Source organism: Porites lutea, chromosome 4 (genome assembly GCF_958299795.1).
Source record: "Porites lutea chromosome 4, jaPorLute2.1, whole genome shotgun sequence".
Taxonomy (NCBI): domain Eukaryota; kingdom Metazoa; phylum Cnidaria; class Anthozoa; order Scleractinia; family Poritidae; genus Porites; species Porites lutea.
Window position 1 is genome coordinate 6,523,701 of NC_133204.1, and position 17,359 is coordinate 6,541,059.

A 17,359-nucleotide genomic window follows, 5' to 3' on the forward strand; every position below is an offset into this window, starting at 1 on the left:
GCGGCTGGAATTCGAGCCTAGTGTCCTATCTGTCTGGTTGGTAACGCCTGGTTGTTTTTGCTCGAGGAGCTCCGAAGGAAACAATATTGATTGGAATTTTTGAGGGCAGCTATTTATCTGGCATTATGAAACATCACAAATTTTATAATTTCGACTGTTTTATCAATGGGTAGCGGAGTTTCTCATAATAGGCTCAAAAAAGTTGAGCAACAGAAAGAGTCAGTGAATGACAACGATCATCGCCATGTAAACAACTCTGAGCAAGGGAAAAAGGAAGCGATAAAACCCATGGAAGCGCCAAATAACTCCAGTTTTGGATCAGTCCTCTCTGGGGCGCAAAAGAGTGCAAATGTCTTAAAAGAATTTCTATCTGAAGGAAATATTGCGAGTGCAGAAGGTGTGTCATGTTGCGAGGATCTGCTGAAGTTTTCAGGAACTATGGACGAAAGCGAAGAAATCAAAACAACAGCTGTTAACTTTGTGCTTAGGCAAAACATTGCTGGCATAATATTTGAGATTTATCGTGCTTTGTTGGAAAAGTACCCTGAAGTAGTAAAGTACGACAGGGAAAAAGTCGAAGTAAGTGTAATCAAGTTTCGAAAACGAAGCACTCGAAAACGAAGACTGAAGCACGAAGCACCCAAAACTCGAAAACAAAGCACCCAAATCTCGAAAACGAAGCGCCCAAATCTCAAAAACGAAGCACCCAAATCTCGAAAACGAAGCACCCAAAACTCGAAAACGAAGCACCCAAATCTCGAAAACAAAGCACCCAAAACTCGAAAACGAAGCACCCTATCTCGAAAACCAAGACCCCAAAATCTCGAAAACGAAGCACCCAAAACTCGAAAACGAAGCACTCAAACTCGAAAACGAAGACCCCTAAATCTCGAAAATGAAGCACCCAAAACTCGAAACCACTGTAGGTTTAATACGTGCAACTTTACGTCTTACATGACGCAATCCGAATCAGGTGAAGGCAGCGGATGCGTCCGCACCTCCAAAGGTCCACAAAATCCATCCCAAGGTTTTATAACCAACTGTTTCACTGAACGTTTCTAGACAGGATATCCTGTATTAATTTTAATATTAGTCTCGCTATACTTGATAGGATAACAGCCTGGGACCAGGCTCTATGGTGGGGAACAGGAGAATTTGATTCGTTATCGTGCTTGATTCCTGCTGTATTAGCATTGGTCTCTTGTTTATAAAGGACAGACCGGTTTCGAGTTTTTGGGTGCTTCGTTTTCGATCTAGGGTGCTTCGTTTTCGAGATTTAGGGGTCTTCGTTTTCGAGTTTTGGGTGCTTCGTTTTCGAGTTTTGGGTGCTTTGTTTTCGAGATTTAGGGGTCTTCGTTTTTGAAATTTGGGTGCTTCGTTTTCGAGATAGGGTGCTTCGTTTTCGAGATAGGGTGCTTCGTGCTTCGGTCTTCGTTTTCGAGTGCTTCGTTTTCGAAACTACCACCTACTGCATATACCTACTATACCTGTAGTTATAGTAAAACAAGTAAGATACTGGGCAGATTGTGATAGCAACAGTAAACTCAATGAAAGCTGAAAATTTTGTCTCTGCATTTGTTTTCTCCTAAAGCAAACTTCAGTGAAACTGGAGCTTTCTTTTTGGTTTAGCAATACAGTAACTAACTTAGAATATAATAATTAATATACCATAATATTTATGTATTGATATGATTATCCTTTCCCCTCAAAAGATTTTCCCTTGATAAAATAGAGTTAAGAATCCTAGTCATTTGGAGGCAAACTAGTTGGTTATTTATCAGTGTGAACAAGGAGTTGAATCTGGGATTATTGAGCACAATCCAACTAGTGTTGGCAAGGGCAGGACTTGAACACAGGGCCTATGGATTGCAAGTCTAGTGGACTAACTGCTCTGCCACTCTGCCTCCAACCAATGGAATGGAATTAGGATGTTTGAGAGAAAGCTCAAAAGTTAATTATTCAATTTCCTTCAGCTTTTACTTCAAGCTTTTCTCATGTTCTTCCAGCATCCCATTGAATTGCATCCTTGATACAGGTATATTGCTGGGCAGTGGCCAATCTATCAGAGGTTAAACCCAACTTGGCCCCATATCTTTAGACCAAAACGGAGGCCAAGAGAGCCAAGGCACTGAAATAGCATCCTTTGACCAGAGAGCAGAGAGTACCCCCTAACCTTTAGGCCTCCCGGGAGCAACCACTGATTTTAAGTCTGAAAGAACTGATTTGTTTGTTATTATGTTTAACCTATTTCCTTGCAGGAAAATGATAACATGATTAATTCCGAACAGCTTAAGTATGCTCAGGACATTCTTAATTTATTGGCTGGTTTGTCAGTGAATATAACAGATGTTCCTCAGCTGTCAAAAGAACACGGCAATAAGAGACTTATTCCTGTATTTTTGGAAGTGGCTGAAAAACTAAAAGATTGTATACCAGACATGATGCCCTTTGAGGTAGGTATATCTGTTGTAGAATGGAATGGAATTCAGGTTAAAAATTAATGGTTTAACCTATGTTGATTCCCAATTTTCTTTGTTTCCTTACTCAAATAATTTACTCTTCCTGATTATAAATGATATTAGGGTTAGGAAACAAAAAAAATTGAGAATAAACATAGGTTGAAGCCATTTTAACCTGAATTTCATTCTGACCCACAATGTTTAGAATATACATGTATGGTATTTAACTCTCCTTGATCATGATCTTGAGTTGAAAGAATTTGCTTGTGCATACTTGCTTGTGAAATGTTTTTCTCCATGAATTGCTCCTTTATAGGATCAGGAAACAAAAGTAATCTCCAAATTCACTTCTCGTGGTAGAACTTTGTCAAGGCTTCTTTCTGCACTGGTTAATCTGGCAAAACAAGTTTCAAACAGGATTGTCTTCAAAGATAGCAAAGGAGTAGAGCGCTTACTGCCATTTCTGAATGCAAAAGTGACTGCCTATTATCTCAAGAGTTTATTTTGTCTGGCATACCTGATTGAAGAAAACAACAATGAAACAATATTGGCAGATGTTGGTAAGAGAAAAACAAAAGCATTGATTTCTATGTAAATTATTAGTTCAGAGTGTTTTTCTGTGAGTTTAAAGTATAATTGTCTCCACCTCTTAGTTGCCTTAAAGGTGCAATTCTTGGCACTCCCTCAGGGCTGGTCTCATTCCTCTCTGAGAAGAAAAGCAGGATCCTTTCCTGAACAGTGGCCGGTAATTGAGCCTATAAATAACCCCAGGGGGGGGGTACTTGGGATTTCAAGTGATGGGGATGATCAAACGATTTTTTTGGGTTTGAAATTTTCAATTCCGGGATTTTTTTGGGTACGAAAATTTGGCAAGTATTTTCTTGGGTAGCTTGATTTGAGTAGGGATTTTTTTGGGGTATTAAAAAGAACCGGTAGTGCCCTGGCTGCGTAGTTCTGCCAGTAAAGTACAAACAAACGTGTTTTGCTGTTGTTTAATAGTTAACTATGGTATCGCTTTACATCGCTTATTTTTTTGGGTTTCGCTGGAAGCCCTAGGGATTTTTTTGGGTCTTGACTTTTGGCTCCATTCGATCATCCCCGTCACTTGAAATCCTGAGTACCCCCCCTGGGTAAATAACAGTCAGGCTATTGTTAGTGATTGTCACTTGTCCGCTTAATATTGTGGTCAGTTTAGCTTGTCTTTGTCAATGAGTCATATGTAAAGTGCCAGTTACTATGCTCATGCAGACAATCAAATTCCACCTACTTATGACATTTATGCATGATGCAAATTACTTAAAATAAGCTGTACATATAGTTTGGCACCTGAACTCATTCCTTGAAGCAGACAGTGTGATTAAGGGTCAGCATTCCCAACTTGTAACAAACAGCGTTAAAAAAAAAAAATAACAAAGCTAACACTGGGTGGCTAATTTTTGCATGGATAACAATTCGGTGGATAATTTATGTGTGGCCCTTTTAACATTTCAGAGCACATCAAATTTGTTATTCAACTACTGGAAAAGGCTGCAAAGTCAAGTTCTAGAGCATACCTTGGATTTTCAGTGATTGATATCGTTGATGGAATAAGTCAACTGGCTGTCAATGAAAGCAACAACAGGCAGGCAAGTTGAGATAGAAGTGGTACAGCTGTAGACTGTGAGCAAGTGCATGGTTTAGTTTCAGTTTTGGTCTCTGTTTCAGTTTTACAATTATATTTAACTAAAAAAACTTCTTTTGTCTTTATCTTTTCTAGATTGGCTTAAATGGAGGCATTCCAGTTATCGTTAACACGTTGAAGTCATATCAACAAGAAGATGAGATACTTGCAGTTACAAAGGCCTTGTGGATGCTGTCGTTTGATGCTACGAGCAGGGCACTCATAAAAGCTATCCCATCAGCCATTGAGACACTTCGGAGCTTGAGGCAGCATCCAAATAAGGATATTGCAAAAGCGGCTTCTGGCATTTTCTGGGAAATTGACAGGAAAAGAGATTCCTCTAGTCCAGGTATAGCCTTTTTGTACAAATGTAATCAAGCACTCAGTCACCAGATTAACTAAAAGTTGTTTTGAGCAAAAATGTATGTCGTCTTAGTAAGACACAAAAGGTGTGTCACGCTGGACTGGGAGGAATTCTATGTCCTCCGTTAAGATCATTTATTATTTTCTTCTTTGCTCAAATGTCCAGGTGGGTTACATATTGGTGACATGGAGAGACAGTAGAAATAATAAGCCGAACATGGTTTTGTAAGTATCCATTGTTAGGATTTCAGCTTCACAAATGTCATAATGCAATAAACCACAAAAACAACAACTACAACCAAGAAAACAGGTGAAACTGAGTGAACTGTTTGCCGCAGCAATAGTTTCTTTCGATTTTCTTCAAAATTCTTCTTCATGCTACTTAAATTTGTTTGTATCGACATCACTTGTGTTGAGTTGGAATTCATCAGTTTTGGTGACAGGGTGGGTTGGCAGACAAAGTAAAGTGTTGGGCATGATTTTTTTACTGGCCGTGTGGTAGTTGGTGTCTGGTGATATGGTTTTGCGCATGCATAAGGTGCAGGGCATACTGTCTAGCTACGTATAGTTTGACCTTTGCTTCAGATGATTTGTTCAGTCTATAACTATCTTTCTTGGTAGTGGCTACAAAAAATCAGCACCTGATGATAAGTTATCAGTGGGATTCCCAGTCTACCATGCTGCAAATCAGAGATAAACTGCGTTCCGCTGGTTTCACTGTGTGGATTGATGTAGAAAACATGAGTGGCTCGACTCTGGAGAGTATGGCAGCTGCTGTAGAAAACTGTTCTGTGTTTCTGATGGCGATATCACGAAAGTACTTTGAGAGCCCAAACTGTCGCTCAGGTAAGAAAGTGGAAAAGGCCTGCAGAGCATTGGTTTTTCTTTTAAAGAATGATGGTATTAAAGGATTGATGCTTAAGGTGGCTCCATGGGGTTTTCAGGGTCAGTACCTTTCAAGTTTGAGCATAAAGTGCTGAGAAATACGACCGCAAGTAAAATAGGTTATGGCGTCATTTTGTTGTATGACAACGCCGACGTTTTTGAGACCCTGGTCATAACCAATTATCATCTTTATCTAATACAGCTGCTGTGGTAATTTTTCCAATCTTTGTCAATGGTAGTGTAGTCTATGCTGAATCTGTGCAGGTGTTGACCCTGAAGAATCCGATCGAGCCACCTTAAGTCATTTACTAGCTGCTTGATCTAAGAAACAGATTTGGTTTTGAACTCTGGTATAATTTATATCGTGTAACTATTTGCTAAGTGAAGTAAGCAAGACTAGCAGTCATTCACTTTAAATAGGCCACTTCTCCAAATCGCTTTGTCAAGTGGTGCCGATGAAATCCACATTCCCGCATTCGACCGTGTGCAGCACAGTACACAATACATCTACGATCTTAAAATGAATAACCAAGAAAATTCTCCTTTAACCACACAGAAGCAGAATACGCTTATCAGCTGAGGAAGCAAGTCATTCCATTAATGATGGAGCCTCGCTTCCAACCTGATGGGTGGCTCGGGATTATAATGGGTACAAAGCTTTGGATGGACTTTAGGGAAGCACGGAATGTAGAGACCGGGATGAGCCATCTCATAAGGGAATTAGAGATGAGAGAAAAATCTAAAGGAACCCGCTTGACAGGTAAACAATGCTCGTGTGGTGAATCGCAGCCTGCGTCGGGAGACGTAATTTAACCCGGCTAGTAACGTCTGCGAAGCGGCGTGATATCCTTGTTCTGGGAGCCGAACGGACTCAACGAATTACCAGAAGTACGTTTCCAATCCCCCCGGGGTACTCCGCAATCTCCCCCAGGGGTACTCCGTAATTGTCTCCGGGGTACTCCGTAATTCCCCTAGGAGGTACTCCGTATACATGTAATGACATATACGGGAAGGCTCTGCTCGAAAAGGGTGCCTTTTACAGGCTTCAGGTAAACGAGAAAGGGCAGGAGCCCATAATCGGGAGCGAACAACTTCCATGAGCTCGTGTTACAGCGTTTTCAAGGAGCAATTTATTTTTAGAACGGTTTTGGCGCGAATTTTAAACATCTTTTAAATTCCACAAACCCGTCAGCAAAAACTACAGACCTAAAAATAATATTTTTTGGCCTTTCAGTAACGTTTAGTTTTCCTTTTTGACATCGTATACTTCGAATGCGCTCATAGACATGGTGGAGATTCTATTTTCGATGGAAAAAGTGGCTTAAAATGTGTCTAAAAATAAACTGGCCCGTAAAACGCCATGACATGGGCTCCTGGAAAGGGTAGGTATTTCACTAGCTGAAGTACTATAAGAAAGGGGAGGGAAATCGTTGATTTCGGTTCGTGAAAAGGCTGAAAAGGGCCAATAGATGCATTTTATGGCTATAGAAAAGTCGAGAAAACGTTCAGGGTTTGTGATTTATTGAAATTTAAAAGACTGAATTTACAGCGGTTAAAAGAGATGCAACGTTCTAAACTAGGTATGTGAAAGGGGTACCATTTATCAATAAAGGGTATACGAAAGGGTTACCGTTTCTGTGCAAAATGGTATATAAAAGGGTCAGGAGTTGGATCTCAGGGGGGGGCCTTTGCGTATAGAACTTTGTTGAGCTCCTTCGGGCCAATTTCACTTCCGCCTGATTGGCAATTCGACAAAGGCTTTTTTAACAGACAAACCCATGGCTCATACTCAAATCCTGGCACACAGCGAGGGCCCCAGATCAAGGATTTCGGCGCTGGCTCGTAGACGAACTTAACCAGAGGTTTAGTTTTGTTTGTTGTTCACTGGCTTGGCCTGAATCGCTCTTCATGTAAGGATTTGCTTGGAAATTAACTTGATATTATTACAAACCGGGAAATACGAGTCATTGCTGGAAAGATTAACTCGCTTCGGTTTATATCAATTGCAATAGTTACCACTGACGCAGGTTGAAACTTATTGTGGGTTTGCGTAAATGGGCAGTATTAACAGTAGCCTACCACGTGGACGTTCTCTTTGCTCGTCACGCAATCCTTCCCAAGGTGGGTGAGGAACGCGTGATCTGCGTGGGAGGCTAGATTAGCAGAACCCTCGATACGCGAAACAAGGCTGAAACAACGCGGGAACGTACGAAGAGGAGTTATTATATGTATTATAATTTATATTGTTTTATTTTGGCAACAGGAGGCAACCAGAGTAAACCAAAAGAAATCGACCTGAAGACGATGTTACAAACATACAAGAAAAATCACCGAAGTGTGTACGTCTACTTGTCAGAAAGCGAGAAGATCATCAAGAGTCTGCGGTCCTACTTAGGTTCTGGTCAGCTGGCCACTGAAGCAGCGTTTTGGAAAGCAGATGCTTTACTTTCAGTGTACACCAAGATACCTGACCAATCAAGCAGGACTATAGTGGGTAACTTTTTGGTCGATGCCAACCTTCCTGAACTCTTGACTGACGTTGTTAGAACTCTTCAAAGAAGCCACCCAGAGGCTTTTTCTTTACAAAGGCTGGAAGCATGTTCCACAGGAGGCGAGAGAAGAAAGAAGGGAAGTAAAATGAACGTGGCTGAGTAAAGGCAGCAAAAACGTGCGACTTGTTTTGGATTATTGCCGCGAAACCAGTTGAAAAGTGATGTGGCGCATTTTACCACCCACGAATCAAACCTGTCTTGCAACAAGTCAGCCTGTTGCAAGGTGCGAAAATTTGTCGCAGAAAATAGAGAGTAGTTCTACTTTTTGGAACAAAATCTGTACATGTTGTCCGTTTTACCGGCCCAAGGCAAACCTGTTTTGCAACAAGTGACGTAACTCGCCGTGTATAGCGAGACTCCCGCGTAATTTTATCCAATCAAACGTCAGTAATCACGCAACTTGCAACAACCTAGTTTGCTGTGAGACAGGTTTGAACGCGGGTTGTAAAATGTGCAACATTCCTTTTCAACTCTTTTTACAGCAATATTGCAAAACAAGTTGCACGTTTCTGTTGCCCGTTTTACCGTAGCTTAAGAAAGCTGAGGTATTGCGAGGTCTCAATAGATGCAGAGCACTTGAGTAAGTACGTAATGCTTGAAATGGGACGCAAGAGTTAATATGTTTGAGATTTTTTGTCTCCGCTTAGTGAAGCTGTGAGTAACCTTTTCCTTCTCTGAAAAAGAGTAATGATTGGGATTAAGTATATATTATTTCCTTCCAATGAAGTCACGAGTTCTTGGACCCGCTAATGGCTTCGGAACTATAATCGAGGCGTGGATAATATTAGAGATAAAAAACCGAGCTTACTTATAACCTGTCTTCTTGTTCAGCTTACCACTGTAATTGACAACAGTTGATCAGATTGTTTGAGGAAAAGAAGGTGAGGCCGTTACAGGGCCATTTAATTACATTTCCCTCAGCAGCGAGGAGAGTAACGGTAAAAGGGGCAGTTTTCCGTCAACTTGACGCGGAAGAATTGTCATTTTAATGACTTAAAAGTGTTTCCAGCTATTTTTGAGAGGTGGGGAGGGGAGGGCTTCTTGAGGAGCCTTGTAAGCGATAGGAGTTGTATAAAACTGGAGAGGTAACCCCGGGTAATTCATATTATCTTGTGAAGGGCATCCTGAAAGTTTCAGTGACGCGTATCAAAATCACTTTGCACGGCAGCCAATATTTTACGGCAAACTTTCAAGTTTTTGTAGTCTGAAGATAATCATTCAAGTACATGTACGAACACTTTGTGACTGTTAAGTGTAACAAATCAATTCGTGGCAATTGTAGGGTAGCTGCTTATTTGAAAATGGGAGGGTCCTAATATATTTAACTGTTCGAAAGCGGAGATTAAAAGAAAGGGGCGCTCTTTAGAGACATTACAGTAACATGGATCGTCTGTACCGCTATGTTTTATTGTAGGTCGTTTCGGAAGCTGGCTGGGCTTTAGAGGTTATGTTGTCTGTGTCTTTAGCCATTTTAAACTTTACTGATCTCCATGATGCATTTTGTGAAGCATGTGGCAGCGCCGGTTTGGTAGAACTTATCTTGGGCCTATTGGAGCAACTAAAGACATGTACGCCAGACTTTAATAAGAGTCAGGTATGTATAAGGCTTAATGAACTTTTAATGACAAGACAACATTGAAACATTTAAGCGCAGTGGCGGCAGCAGATTTGATCTGGTGCGTCCGCTACTCCAGCCCTGTTAGTGCTGTTGCCCTTTTTCCGTAGACGAAAAAATGAAAATTCTGCCCGTAACAACTTCAAGCCTTTAATGACAAACCTTTTAATAACTTTTAATTATACTTCCAGGTTCTTCCAAAAGATCCTGAGGACAAAGATATTGGCTTTTCAAGATTGGGCAGTTTAATTTTTGAACTTTTAGGAGTGCTTCACAACCTTTCCAAACGAAGTAAGAACAAACAATATTTTGACGACAGCAGCGCAATAGGGACATTGTTGAGCTTCTTCAGAACACAGTTTCCAGTTTATAGGATGACTGCCCTTCTTTGTATGGCTTACTTAGTTGACGAGAAAAATAACCATCTCATCATGGCGAGCGAAGGTATAATATTTAGTCAAAGGCAATGTTTCTCTGCAGTTTAATCCAAGTTGCTTTAGTTTCTGTTGCTGGTTGTTTGCTACAAAACTCAATTTTATGATCTTCTTTACATTTATTAATATTTCTTCATTCCGCGGTTGCGATATTTGAACTTCATCTGATATTCATCACTTTATCTTCATTTTTGCCGGATATAATTACGAACTAATTTAATGACCATCTCCTAGTTGGCCTGTTAGCTTATTTGGTTAGAGCGACGCGCCGGTATCGCAGAGGTCAGGGTTTGAATCCCGGCAAGCCTGATTTTTCAGGCTTTTTTTCGCATCTGCACAGGTTGAGTGTTTAACTGGGATGACGCTCTTTCACCGGCTTGCACATGAAAAAATTTTCGAAAGTAATTGATAATATGTTTTTCGGGAGTCTCTGACGTAAGACAGCATCTAAATTGTCTGCTCAAGACTTAGACTACGAGTAGTCCCCCATATTTCCTCAGGGATAGTAGAGCGAGTGAAACGCGAGCGCGCGTGAAAATCACCCCTTCTCGAGAAAAGGCGACACGCGGTGGAGTGATTTTCATGCGCGCTCGCTGGGGGACTACTCGTAGTCTACTCACGACTTCATGAGAGTATTAAACTTGCGGTTCGCATGTGCATAGTACTGTACAGATTGTCATGTCATGTTTGTGTAAAATACACAATCTGTCCACTTTTTTATGTTAACCAATATTTTTGCTGAGCTATTCATTTCAGAGCCAATCAAAGATATTTTGAAGCTGTTGGAAAAGGCTACCAACTCGGCTAATAGGCGCAGTCTGGGATTTTCTGCGGCGGAAATAGCTTATGGACTAAGTCACGTGGCCACTAACGACGGCAACAAGAAAATGGTACGACACCTCACTGTATAAGCGTGCAAAGTTCAGCTTACAACAAATGTCCGAGTATAGAAACTAGTTTATACGATTCGGCTGTAGTAGTGAAGCTGGGAGGTTCATTTTGGCTAAGCCACGCAACATCTGGACGAAATTTCTTTGGTTTCTGGGAAACTGCCCACCTACCTCTCCCTTAAGCCGACATTTTGCCCCTAGTGAGAAGTAAGTGTTAATGTTGGCTTAGGGGAGGGGTAGGTGGGTACTTTCCCAGAATCCTAAATTAATCGTCCGTTTCTTCAATTAACTTGCATGCAAAAATGTTGAGGGGCAGTATCCGGGCATTCATGCTTTCAGGTTTTTTTGTTTTGTTTTGTGTGAAAGGTCAGTCACTGTAGCATTTGTGTCGTAGATTGGCCAGCTCGGAGGCATTCCTTTGTTGGTTTCTATGTTGAAAGGCCCCGTTGAGCTCGAGGAAGAAAGATTAGCTGCAATCAAAGCGTTGTACATGCTGTCGTTTGATGAGACAAATAAGGAAATGATAAAATCTGATCGCGAAACTTTAACCCTACTGAAGAACTTGGAACGTTCACCGAACAAAGAGATACAGCAAGCAGCGGCTGGAGCGATGTGGGAAATCGAAGGGAAGAAGGAACACGTTCATAGCTCAGGTAACAGTGTAAAATGGAAGATAGACCACCACTTTAAAGATCACCTTCATGCAATAGGCGATGAGACGGTGTTGAAAATCGTGCCATGCAATTGGATTTATGGATTGGTTTGTTCTTTATAATTGCTCTGCTATCGGTGTACCTAAGGTGAAAGTGAGTCTGTAAGTCGTGAAGTTGTTCTTTGACACCGAGAAAAGAAATTTACAAACATAAATGATGCACGTGCGAGTTGTTGTTTTGCTTCCTAAATCGGTTGTGTTTTCGGTGTTTCCGTTGCCAAAGCCGTCGTAATTTCATAAGTTCCTTAATGTGAACTTCGGTCGTAACTGCAAACGTCCCACGTTCGGCCCTGTTTAACTGTTTATTTCAACTCCATACCTTACACTGTTACGTCTGACGTCCGGTTTTAAACAATTTAACTAACCTTTAGACTAACCAGTAAGGGAAGGAGTTACCATAATGCTGGAACACTCGGTTTGTTTTGTACGTTCAGATTCTGAGGAGCACGTTATGATCAGTTATCAATGGGACACGCAGGAGACCATGCTGCGAGTGAAGACAGAACTGGAAACACGGGGCTTTAGTGTGTGGATGGATGTTGAACAGATGCAAGGATCCATCCTGGAGACAATGGCGCGAGCTGTGGAGAAATCCTCTTTGTTACTCTTGGCAGTGTCAAGGAAATACCAGAACAGTCCCAACTGTCGATCAGGTGTGTTAAAATATGGCGCGAGCTATGTTTGTCACTGTTAGCAATTTGACAGAAATACAGCGCATTCATAGCCTGAGAAAACAGCGCACATTTTGCGACGCCGTTACTGGTTTCCGTGCGAAAGGGCGTCTGCGAAACGAACGCGGAAATTCCATACTGGTGACGCGTCACTACCCAGATCTGGGTAGTGCTTCTGATTGGTCTTGCCGCGAGAGAAACTTGCTTCAACCATTCAAAAGTAACACTTCATCAGTAGAGTTTTTTGCGCTCGTTCGTCAGACGTCATTTCGCGAAGAAACTAGTGGTGGCGTCGCGAAATTTCGGTGTTTTCTCAGGGCTGAGCAGTTGTAACTGTAAAAATTGTTATCTGAGGTGTCAGTCGTTCTCTTGCCGACTTACCTCTACTGAAGATCTTCTATCCAGGATTCCCTGGTTCCAATTTTAATTGTTACATATCGATGTTTTAGATTTTTATTGTAGTAGTGTATATATTCGTATTGTTTTTCGTATCGTGGATAGGGTTTTTTATGCTTTTATTACCAGTGTAATACGCATTTGATCATTTTTATGAATGCCTGCACAATATAAGTTATGAAATTATTATTATTTTTACTTTTATTATTATTATTAAGTGCCAAAGTTTGAGCGAACAAACGATGACATTTTAATCCTAAGAGTGCCAGAATTTTTCGTAGGGGACTGATAATATCCGAAGATGCTTGAATTTGGTGTTTTACAGAGAACGTAAAACACCAGTGCAGAGACATTCGGTTACTTACTAAAAAGGTTGTTTATTTGCTCCGGCGAAGACATTTGACCAACCGCTCTGAGTTTTGGAATTTGTTTGTTAAATATTCGGTAACTTGTTAAATCTATCGTTTGTGATTTTAGAAGCGGAGTATGCGTACCAGAGGAGGAAGCGTATGATTCCACTGATGATGGAGCCTGGTTATACTCCAGACGGCTGGCTCGGCATTGTTCTTGGGTCTAAGCTGTGGATGGACTTTAGGAAGGAGCCAACTGTTGGCATCCAGCAGCTCGTGAAAGAAATTGCAAAAGGAGAAGGTAGTGTCAGTATGTAAAGATGTAAACTGGACCAAACCCACGTCCCAACTCGATGTTCTTATGTTTATTATGCTGAAGAAAATGTTTTGTTAAGAAGGACAGCGTTCAGATTTTTAGATTTGTGTTTGTTTCGTTATGATATTTTTACAATGTGTAAGGCTCCGGTAATTATGAATATCGAATCCAAACATCGTAGACTTCAATCGCCTTAATTGGCCGAAAGTGAAGGCGACGTAAGTTCCTGGGGTAGGGTAATAAGGTATAAATGCCGATTCCTTTTTTTTCCCCTTAGCTGTCATGCAAACGCAAACAGTCTTGTATAGTCCACCACCAAAAGGACCAGGAAGCGAGAAGATATTGCAATGGCAGAAAGAGGATGTTGCGAAATGGCTGCACAGTATCGGATTTGAAGTGTAGGTTTTGTCGGTCATAACTTTGTGTACTGATAACAGCTAAGCTGTTAGTAACATTTAGTAAAAGTTAAAAATAAGCAAGACCGCAATGGCTGTAGTTTTTGTTACAGTAGGGGCAGTTCAAGTGTGCCCCTTAGATGATGTTAATGAATCTATTATTTGAAAAATGAATGCGATTGTCGTTACCGCAATCAGTGTCAAATTCAAATTCTCATTCCTGCATGCTTAATGAGCAGGGAATTTTTTTTACTAATAGCGATGTCTTCTCTTTATTCGGTCAGATTTAATAATCTTTGAATGGATAAAATTGCTTTAAAGGAATTTACAACAAACTGAAGAAAACTAAGCTGGTAGAAATTTCATGACCACCTTGCGTGTGAATTCACTGCTCATTACGTATGCTGGAATGCAGAGATGAATCTGAAATCTTCAACTACCAACGGATTCAACTGTCGAATAATAAATTTATTTATGGAATCTTAAGGGGTACGCTTGACCTGGCTTGACCGTAAAGTCAGTTACCCTGGGTTCGCTGTCCACTGTTTGCAAGTATGGGTAGTCTGTATATTAACGCAGTTTTATTTACGCTTGAGATGTTTTCAGTTACGGTATATGAGTTTACTTTTTTCAGTTTTCGCGGAGTCCTAGGTCGAAGTTGTGATTCAAGTTTGTTTTTTCTCTTTAGCGGCAATAACAAGGTGAGAGGGAAGTTGGACGGTCCGCTACTGCACACGCTCAATGAGCTTCGAAAAGAGGTAAGTGGCCAAAGTCTTATACTTTAGGCCCCGGTTGTTGAAAAGATGGATAGCGCTATCCAACGGAAAAATTGCTATCAAGTGAGCACGTATTAGGAAAACCAATTGCACTATCCGAGGGGTAATGCTTTATCGGTGGAAAACGCTATCCGCACCTTTTGAACAATTGGAGCTAGGATGCCTTTTTGAAGCATTGCCTTTATTTGACAATACTTTGCAATTCCCCCTCCCTACCCAATATAATGTTGAAAGTCAGGAAAAACTGTGAATAGACGTTTCATATGTGGCGTTGGGGGGGGGGGGGGGGGGGGGGAGATGGGAATGTGTAGTTTACAAAAGAGCCACAAATGAAAATTTTTCCGTAGACTTTTGCCCACGATTGTATAGGTCTAGAAGCATTGATTTCAGGTGTTTCTGGAATTCAGCAGTGGAACTTCTTTTGTAAGAGCTCAGGCCCTCCACCGTTCTTCTCCAAACTTTGCTGAAGTGACATTTTAATATTCCGCCCTGGGTCTGCGAGGATGTCACTTACGATACAGCAGTGTTGTTGTAACGTGGTGACCTAAAGGACATGCGTACAATTCGTATTTGGTAACCATCACTGAAGCCTTTCTGTTTCTATTCGTCATTTGGCCAACAAAGTTTTAATACTAATTTTAATACTTTGAATGTCTGTTTTCGTTTTTGTAGAGCCCGGAATTTTTTTACAATTCAATCAAAACAGACCTTGGTTTACCAACTGTCATCGAAGTTCTACAATTCACGAAAGAACTGAAGGATTTAATGAGCTGAAGTCAAGTGCTTTGGAAATCTTTGAGTGTAATTCAATGGCAAGTGATAATTTACAGGCTTCAATCCTAATCCGTCCGTAAAAAGAAAAAGGGACAGTGCGAGTAACAGAACTTTGAATATACAAGCGATGGATAAAGGTGATGGCTTGTGTGGAAACTTAAATGCTGCGTCTGTTTATTCAACTGATTTGATCATTGGTCAGATTCATTTCTAAAGCAGAACACGTTCAGTATGTAACCTAAACAGATTCTTTAACTAAAGTTTAATTTATTTTTCCGTCCTCTTAAACAAATGGCCGATTAAACTATTTAAGTTTATATCAGGTGACAAAAGCAAGATGAAAGGAGCCCAACGTATACAAAAGCGACAATTCGCCATTTACACATTTCTTATAATAGACCTTGTTTGGCCCCCGAAATTTTCCATAAGCATTGTCATAAATTTATTCAGGGACAACTGCAATACCCAGGAGAAATAAAAAACAAAGGTTATACAAAATTCGGGGGAGTGGGGGATAAGGTGAATTATAGGAGATATGAAAATGGGGAAGAACATGAGTGGCGTGACAGCGGAGGAAAAACCTCCTAGCTAAGATGTTCTCTCGTTCTCTCTCTTCCCAACTCTTTCTTCTCCATACTTTTTTTGCTTCGTTCTCGTTCTCACGCCGTTCTACTATTTGAACTCCTTTACGAGCGGGACAAATGTAGAAAAATCATCACAAAGCTACAGACGTTGACTGTGTGTGATAAGAATTTTAATCTAAAACGAGCTATTTATAACAAAATGCACAGATAGACAAGTACCTGGTACTGTTTGCTACTCAATATTTATTAACACTTAATAACCTACTTTAAATGCCACAAATACCATAGAGATAACATATTTTTGCAAGAATAAAACATTACAATTTTTCCAGAGGTGGCTATTTTATTCATTAAAATTTGAGCTACTAAGGGTGCGTTCCTTTGGGATGATCCGGATCAGGATCAATGATCCGAGGTCACTCGGATCATGGTAGATCAAATGAACCGATGAATCCTTGTCCAGAGTGGATTCGCCGGTTCATTTGATCTACCATGATCCGAATGATCTCGGATCACTGATCCTGATCAGGAACATACCAAAGGAACGCACCCTAAGTATCCATATAATCACCTGAATACATGTGGCTTTAAATTGCCCGTAGTAGAGAGATGTCCGCATTTCTCAGTTATTTTAAGGCGATATCTACACTCTACCGGACATCTTTTCGTGTCGACACGAACAGATGTTCGGTAGAGTGTGAACGGCAACGGCATAGAACTGGAACAAGTCGTTGACGCACATAAAACATCGTACCGGTGCGATATGGCGGAGAGGGTTTGTCGCACTAAATCCCAGTCTCACTTCTGGGCCCAGTTGTTCGAGGACTGATTAGCGCTAAACCGGGGTTAAATTTAAAGCCGGGGCTCTTTTTCTTTTGTTTCAAAGTATTTTCTCAGATAATTTTCCCCAATCTCTTTAGAGCACCCAATCACCAAATTGCAGACAAGAAGAATTAAACTGAATTTGCTTTTTAAGCTTTCATATCTGAAATCAAATTTCTCTCTAACCCTGCGTTATCTTGACCCCACTTTAAACAACCCGGCCCAGGATATTTATCTCCGTCTCAGTGTGTTTCAGTTCCTTCTCCTACTTATTTACTTCCGCTACCGTCCAATTACCAGTTCATGCTGCGACTAAGACTAGCAGAAACCTATTCGATATGTAACGCATCACTTTCAAGATCGACGCAGCGCAGCTTCGCTTCGTTACAGTAATCGCGCTGAAACCACCGTTCTAGCCTGTGAGCGGAAGTCCTATCCGGTTTGGCTTTCGTGTCGACGCAACAGCTATCTGGGGTGGTGTGAACATATAGACTAACACGCTGAGTTCTGGTCCCACCTCGGTGATTAACCCTGCCACCTCCCGCTTCAAAGACTACGGCCCAGCGCTCTACTTTCTGTGCTATTAGCCCCGGTCTATACTGCGGCTTAAAATCCATTGACATCGGAGTGTGGTGGTATCTGGTTTTTGTCTTCATATTATTCCCTTGATATGTTAATTTTCAACAACCCCCCAAATCAAAAATT

General features: G+C 41.0%; 1 pseudogene; it reads left to right on the plus strand.

The window, feature by feature from the left end:
* Positions 1-80: 80 nt before the first annotated feature.
* LOC140935482 (uncharacterized) lies at positions 81-16,159 on the plus strand (annotated as a pseudogene).
* Positions 16,160-17,359: the final 1,200 nt, after the last annotated feature.